This window comes from Erinaceus europaeus, chromosome 14 (genome assembly GCF_950295315.1).
Source record: "Erinaceus europaeus chromosome 14, mEriEur2.1, whole genome shotgun sequence".
Lineage (NCBI taxonomy): Eukaryota > Metazoa > Chordata > Mammalia > Eulipotyphla > Erinaceidae > Erinaceus > Erinaceus europaeus.
Genome location: NC_080175.1, coordinates 100456087 through 100463940, shown reverse-complemented (window position 1 = coordinate 100463940; position 7854 = coordinate 100456087).

Here is a 7854-nt window from a genome sequence, read left to right as displayed (position 1 = left end):
GGTTTTCTGGGGTGGGTGGGTGGGTGGGGAGAATACAGGTCCATGAAGGATGATAAATGACATAGTGGGGGTTGTATTGTTAAATGGGAAACTGGGGAATGTTATGCATGTACAAACTATTGTATTTACTATTGAAAGCAAAACATTAATTCCCCAATAAAGAAATAAGTTTTAAAAAATAAATAAAAATAAAGTCCGCCAAACATCAGAACATGCACCTATATATATGTGTGTGTGTGTGTGTGTATGTGTATATATATCCATATATGTATTTATAGAAGGAAGGGGGACCTGTGGGGAGCCACATGTGCCCTCCAGGTTGCTATTGGCATGACCAGAGTCTCTGTTCACAGACGGCCTTGCTGAAAAGTGAAGTTCCTGCTTCTTTACACCTTAGAGTCTTTGTTCACAGACAAGATAAGTTCCTGTCTCCCAACTCCACGTCCCCATGAATCACCCAGGACCTTCCAGATAACAGCTGGTCACCATGACAACACACCAATCAACAGTCCCCAGCTGCGAACTCCCCTCTTGCCCTGGCCTTAAAAACAGCGCCTTTGGTGCTAATAAACAGACTTGATCAGAAAAATAAATAAATAAAAATAAAAAATAAAAATGAAGGTTTGCAACAATGATAAACAACAAGGGCAACAAAAGCGGGGGGGGGGTGGCCTCCAGGAGCAGTGGATTCATGCTGAGCCCCAGCAATAACTCTGGAGGCAAAAAAAAAAAAAAGTTTGCCTGTATGACCTGTAATTAAAAAGAAAACCTAGGTAAAAGCTTGTTAGCATTGGTCTTAATTTTGTTTTAAAAGATTTTATTTATTAATGAGAAAGATAGGGGAGAGAGAACCAGACGTCACTCTGGTACATGTGCTGCCAGGGATTGAACTCGGGACCTCATGCTTGAGAGTCTGGTGCTTCATCCACTGCGCCACCTCCTGGACCATGTGATGGTGTGTTTTGTCTGATCAAAACCAAAAGCGAACAGGCAGGACTCTGTCAAACCGCAGTTGGGCCGCGAGCCCTGATGGGCCAATACCCAGCACGCTTGACGACCTGCAGCTCGAAGGCTGCTGATTGGATGCCAAACTGGACAGAGATCTCGATGTCTCTGACTCTAGCCAATAAGAAACGAACGTTAAGGCGAGTGAAACCCTGGCCCTTCCCTGTCTCCGTGACACGGGTCTGCTGGTTCTGAACGTCAGCTCTGGGAATCCAGCAGGGGGCACTGGAAGCCCACATTCATGCTATTTTTTTTTTTTAAATCTAATTATTGGACAGAGATAGAAACTGAGAGGGGAATGGGAGACAGGAAGACTAACACCTGCAGCCTCATGAAGCCTCCCCCTGCAGGTGGAGACCAGGGGCTTGAACTCGGGTCTTTGCACATTAGAACATGGGCACAAACAGGTGCGCCACCGCCTGTCGCCTGCATTCTTTATCTGCCGCGGGCCACAGTGACCCCGGGTGGCCAGCTTGGCCCTGTCCCCGGCAGGGTAGAGGTGGCAGGTGCCTGTGAGCTGCTGGCAGTGCCCTGCCGAGGCCTGGAGCCACCACCCGGACCCGTCACCTCCACTTTTTTTTTTAAATTTATTTCTTTATTGGGGAATTAATGTTTTACATTCAACAGTAAATACAATAGTTTGTACATGCATAACATTCCCCAGTTTCCCATTTAACAATACAACCCCCACTATGTCATTCATCATCTTTCATGGACCTGCATTCTCCCCATCCACCCACCCACCCACCCACCCCAGAGTCTTTTACTTGGGTGAAATACGCCAATTCCAGTTCAGGTTCTACTTGTGTTTTCTTTTCTGATCTTGTTTTTCAACTTCGGCCTGAGAGTGAGATCATCCCATATTCATCCTTCTGTTTCTGATTTATTTCACTCAACATGAATTTCTCAAGGTCCATCCAAGATGAGCTGAAAACGGTGAAGTCACCATTTTTACAGCTGAGTAGTATTCCATTGTGTATCTAGACCACAACTTGCTCAGCCACTCATCTGTGGTTGGACACCTGGGTTGCTTCCAGGTTTTGGCCATTACAAATTGTGCTGCCAAGAACATGTGTGTACACTCACATCCACTTTGTAAACTGGACACATCCTTGCACTTCTCTGGGTGTTTGCTAAAATCACATTAGGATGTTTCCCACTCCATGCTCCTCTTTCATGAACAAACCCAGTCAAACCATTAAGCTGCTTCACCTGGCAATGAATGGGGTGCCCTCCAGCCCCGTTCCTGACAGCACCTGCCTGCAGGCCTGATGTGAGCTGTCTGCCGCCCTGCTGCAGTGCGCTCGCCTGAGACCCTGCCTGTCTCCACCCAAGACCGGAGGCCACAAGCCCTGCTCTGCACGGCACTCCATGGGCAGCTAGCCAGGCTTTCCAGCTCTGGGAGGGGGCTGGCTCAGGCGTCTTCGATGGTTGGGCATGATTCCCGTAGACACCTCCTACATGCCTCTCGTCTTTACTGTTTACAAATGAGATACAGTTTCACAGGAGACAGAAAGAAGAGAGGAAAAGGCCTGGGCATCCCTCTGGTACATGTGGACTGAGGATGAGTCCAGAGCTTGGCCAGTGAGGCCATTCCTCCAGCTGCTCAGCTGACAGCCGTCTCCTGAACGAATCATCTCCTGAGCGTGAGTGCCACTTCCGTCCCCAGAGCCTGGGTCACCCAGCAGGAAGCAAACACCTACCATGGCTCCGACAGGACCCCCACCCCACCTTAGGGCCGTTAGTATCAGGAGAGGCGCAGGGTCAGGGAGGGTCCTCTGCCCCGCCCCCCTCTGGGGCCTCACTAGTGACAAGTGTGGAGACTTCTGGGGAGGCGTTCGTCTCACCAACCCCACAACCACCCAGTCTGTCTGTCAGTATCTGTCTGTCTATCATCTTTTTTGCCTCCAGGGTTATCTCTGGGGCTCAGTGCCAGCACTCCAAATCCACCGCTCCTCGGCCATTTTCCATCTTATTGGGTAGGACAGAGAGAAATTGAAAGAGGAGGGGAAGATAGAGAGGGAAAGAGGTAGAGATGCCAACAGACCTGCTTCACCGCTTGTGAAGCTTACCCCCTGCAGGTGGGGAGCCGGGGCTCGAACCTGGATCTTTGCACAAAGTACTATGTGCACCTAACTGGATGCACCACTGCCTGCCACCTCCCCTCCCCTCCCCTCCCCACACACACACTGGTGTCTTCCTTTCAGTGAGACCACAAGACACCAGCTCAGAGTCGCCAAACCGGCAGCCAGGCTGCCTGGACTCAAGTCCACCTGCGGCCCTCAGGGTGCCCTCAGGCATGGCTGCAGCCCCAGCCCAGGAAGTCCTTGTAGGAAGTCCTACCTCAGGTCTGACTGACCAGATGGGGGGGGGGGGTCTGGCGGTCTCCTTCTTCACCTCCTTCTCCCCCTCCTCCTTTTAGGATATAAACAGAGCAAAGAGAGAGAAGGGGACCCAGCACCAGAGCCTCCTTCAATGCAGGGCTGCCAGACTTGAGCCTTGAGCAAGCAAGACACCAACCAGGTGAGCCATTTCCCCATCCCCCTCACTGCCTGCTGCCTCTGGTCGGGGCCTCGGGCTCCTGGGGGCCATTTCCCACCCCTCACTGCCTGCTGCCCTCTCGTCGTGGCCTCGGGCTCCGTGTTGGGCACTGGCAGTACAGGCTGAGTTGGCCTTACACACAGTTGCTGTTGTCTGTTCCTCAGAGCCGTGTCACTGTGACAGCCCTTTTCCCCACAGGCAGTCAGCTTTCTGAGGAGGGCCACAGGCCCTGATCCTCTCAGCTCTGGGCACCTCCAGCCTGCTGGGCAGCCCCCTCTGAACTGCCCCCTTTTCAGGATGCACAGGGACAGGCACAGGAGGGCAGAGCAGGAGGGAGGGAGTCCCAGGCCATTCTCCCGGGCATCCTGGCATGGGCGACACAGCCTGGGGCCAGCTCTGCCTCTCCTACACCCTCCCGTCTTTCACTTGGGCGGTCCCTGGAAAGGTTTGGGGTTCCTGGGCCTCCCGGCCGCAGGAGAGAGGTTCGGATTAGGGTCCTCCTGCAGTCAACACACGCTGACGGTGGCCTTGGAAACAGCCTCCTCGGTGCAGAAACGGCAGCCAGCACAGCTCAAAGGGCAGGAAGCTGAACTGCACCTCCACCTCTCTGGCTTGTCACTACATGGGGATGGAACCTGGGACCTCTGATGCCTCAGGCAGGACAACCTTTTTGCACAACCACTATGCTGCCCAGCCCTGTGTCCGAGACCCAGCACTCCTAGTCCAGCGCTTCCCGCTTCCTGCTGGATATGGTGGGTGACAGACAGGGCTCCACTGAGAACTCTCCATTTTCTGCTTCAGCTCAGAGGAAACCAGAAGAAAGAAACGGGGAAGGGGTACGGCTGGGGGGCGACAGCACAATGGTTCTGCAAAGAGACTCTCATGCCGGAGGCTCTGAGGTCCCAGGTCCAGCACCCCGCACCGCCATGGAGCTCAGTAGGGCTCCAGAGAAAATAGTCATAGTGATAGTGATACTAATAATAGTAACATATGAAACACAGCATAGTCATTCTGCAAGCAGACGGTCCTGCCGGAGGCTCTGAGGTCCCAGGTCCAGGGCCCCGCACCGCCATCAGCCGGAGCTCAGTAGGGCTCCGGAGAAAATAGTAATAGTGCTAGTGATAGTAATATGATAGTGATAGTGATTGATAGTGATAGTAATAACAGTCACAGTCACAGTCACAGTCACAGTCACAGTAATAATAGTAACATAAGAAACACAGCATAGTAATTCTGCAAGCAGACGGTCCTGCCGGAGGCTCTGAGGTCCCAGGCCCCCCCCCCCCCCAGCCTGAGCTCTGCAGGGGCCGCGCGAGGACGGGGCCCTTTAAGGGGCGGGGCATCGCCTCTAGGCCCCGCCCCGGCGGCGCGGCGCATGCGCAGAGGGCTCGGCCCAGGCGGCGGGGCCGCTGCACCTGCGGGGCGGGCGCGGAGCGCTGCGCCCGGCGGGTCGGGGCCGGGGCGGGGGCGGCGGCACCATCTGGAGGGGCGGGAGCGCGCGGCCGCGGGGGTGCGGGCCTCGGGGGGCCCCCGGGAGGGGCGTGGAGGAGCGGGGGCTGCCGGCGGGGGTGCAGGAGCGGGGCGGGGTGTGCGCGGGGGTGCAGGAGCGCGGCGAGGGCTGCGGGCGCGCGGCGGGCGGGCGGGGGCTGCGGGGCGGGCGCGGGGTGCAGGAGCGCGGCGAGGCGGGCGCGGCCGTGCAGGAGCGGGGGCGGGAGCGGGGGCGGGAGCGGGAGCGCGGCGAGGGGGCGACCTGGGGCGCGGGGGGCGCGCGGCTCGTGGGGCCGCGGGGGCCGGAGGGGCCGGGGCGGCGCGCGGTGCAGGAGGCCGACTGGCGGCCAGGGGTGCAGGAGGGGCAGGGGGTGCGCGCGGTGCAGGAGACCCGGCCCGGGAGCCCGGGGTGCGGGGGAGCCCCGGCGGGGGTGCGGGAGGGGCAGGGGGTGCGCGCGGTGCAGGAGACCCGGCCCGGGAGCCCGGGGTGCGGGGGAGCCCCGGCGGGGAAGGCGGCTCCCGGGAGGCGGCAGGTGCCCCGGCGGCGGCGCAGGTGGTAGCCCGGCGGGTGGGGTCGCTGCTGAGTCTTGGGGCCTGCCGGCAGCCGGACCGACCGGACAGACGGACGCCGCCGCGACGCGGGGACGCTGCCGGAGGCGCCAGGTCGCAGGTAAGGAGGCGGGGGTGGGGTGGGGGGTGCGGGCTGCCCAGAGGCGGGTGCGGGGGTATTGCGGGGCAGCCCCAGAGGCAGGGGGTGTGGGGGTATTGCGGGGCAGCCCCAGAGGCAGGGGGGGTGCGGGGGTATTGCGGGCTGCCCAGAGGCGGGTGCGGGGGTATTGCGGGGCAGCCCCAGAGGCAGGGGGGGTGCGGGGGTATTGCGGGCTGCCCCAGAGACTGGGGGTGCGGGGGTATTGCGGGGCAGCCCCAGAGGCGGGTGCGGGGGTATTGCGGGGCAGCCCCAGAGACTGGGGGTGCGGGGGTATTGCGGGGCTGCCCCAGAGGCAGGGGGGGTGCGGGGGTATTGCGGGGCTGCCCCAGAGGCAGGGGGGGTGCGGGGGTATTGCGGGGCTGCCCCAGAGGCAGGGGGGGTGCGGGGGTATTGCGGGGCAGCCCCAGAGACTGGGGGTGCGGGGGTATTGCGGGCTGCCCCAGAGGCAGGGGGGGTGCGGGGGTATTGCGGGGCAGCCCCAGAGACTGGGGGTGCGGGGGTATTGCGGGCTGCCCAGAGGCGGGTGCGGGGGTATTGCGGGCTGCCCAGAGGCCGCTCTCCTCGGCTGGGCTCTCCCAACCTGCTGAAGACGACCTAGCGACCATAGTGCGGTTTCCTCCTCTCGAATGCCGTCAAAGTCACGCTTTAAAGATGTATGGATTGTCGCCAGTTAATGGGCAGAGACAGCCAGAAATCCAGAGGAAGGGGAGAGGAACGGAAAGCTGCCACCACTCACAGCTCCCCCCCCCCCCCCCGCAGGTGGGGAGTGGGGGCTTGAACCCGGGTCCCTGTGCCCTGTGACATGTCTGCGCTCGGCAGGAGCGCCACCACCGGCCCCTTGTCACCTGTAGTCACTGGCTGGAGACAGCGGAGAAGGAGAAGGGGAGTCAGAGAAAAACAGACACGGCCTGGGGAGGCAGCACAGCGGCGCTGCAGAAGACTCCTGTCGGGGCTCCGAGGTCCCAGGTTCAGTCCCCAGCACCTCATCAGCCAGAGCTGAGCAGGGCTCTGGTCCCTCTCTGTGTCTTTCTCTCTCTGTCTCTCTTAATTAAGAAAAGCAGAGAGAGACAGAGAGACACCCTGCGTCACCACTCGTGCAGCTTCCCCTGCAGGTGGGGACCAGGGGCTTGAACCCGGGTCCTTGTGCGCTCTGCCGGGTGCGCCACCGCCGGCCGCAGTGCGGTTTTCAAGGGCAGCAGGACCCGTCGCCCGGCCCTGTCTGTGCCGAGGCGCGATGGAGCGCCTCCTCTGAGCGGACCTGTTGTGCGCGCCGGGCTGAGGCTGCAGAGGCCGCCGCCTCTCCCACCTGTGCCCCGTGTGCCCCGGCCTCCCATGGCGGGTGGTGTCGTCTGTGGGCATCAGGACACATTCCACAGGGGAGGGCAGCAGGCGCCCACACTGTCTCGTCACCCTGCCGGCCGGCCGTCTGGGGCCCTGACCTGCTCCCGCCCGCCGACACACCGCGTGCGGTGGATGGATGTCAGGGCCCTGCGCCAAGGTGAGCCGTGGGCAGAGGGGCAGGGAGCTGCGGGCCGGGGCCTTCTCCGTCTGCTCTGCGGGACTTGCCGGCCCCGGGGCCCCGGCCGGCCGCTTGGGTCTTGGAGCAGCTGCTGCAGCGCTGGTGGGCTGCCCTCCGCTCCTCTGGCCCGGTGACCACGGTGGCCGCGGGCCGTGGCTGGGCACCTGTGTCCTGGGGACCTGCGTCCTCAGCCTGGGGGGGAGCAGGTGCTGCTGGTCCTCACCCTGCCTGGCACACGCGGCTGAGTCATGGGCCCCGGGACCCTGGCAGCACCCGGGCCAGCAGGGTCGTCGCCTCCCGTGGTGGGGACCAGGCCTGCCTCCGCCCACACCTCCCTCCCGGTCACGCCGCCATCCGTCGCTCGTCCGGCCGCCGGCCGCCAGCCGCCAGCCGCCGGAGGCCAGACTGTGGTAGCCAGGCTGGTTCTGGCTCTCTCGCTGCCGTGGAGAGAGGTGTCTGTTCCTTTCTTAGGTATTTTATTTCAGTGAGAGGGAGAGATACACATTCTTCATCCCTCTGGGAGCAGGGACCCAGGATCACTATGGGGAGCAGAAGGTGGGACTTCTGGCTTCTGTCGTTGCTTCTCCGCTGG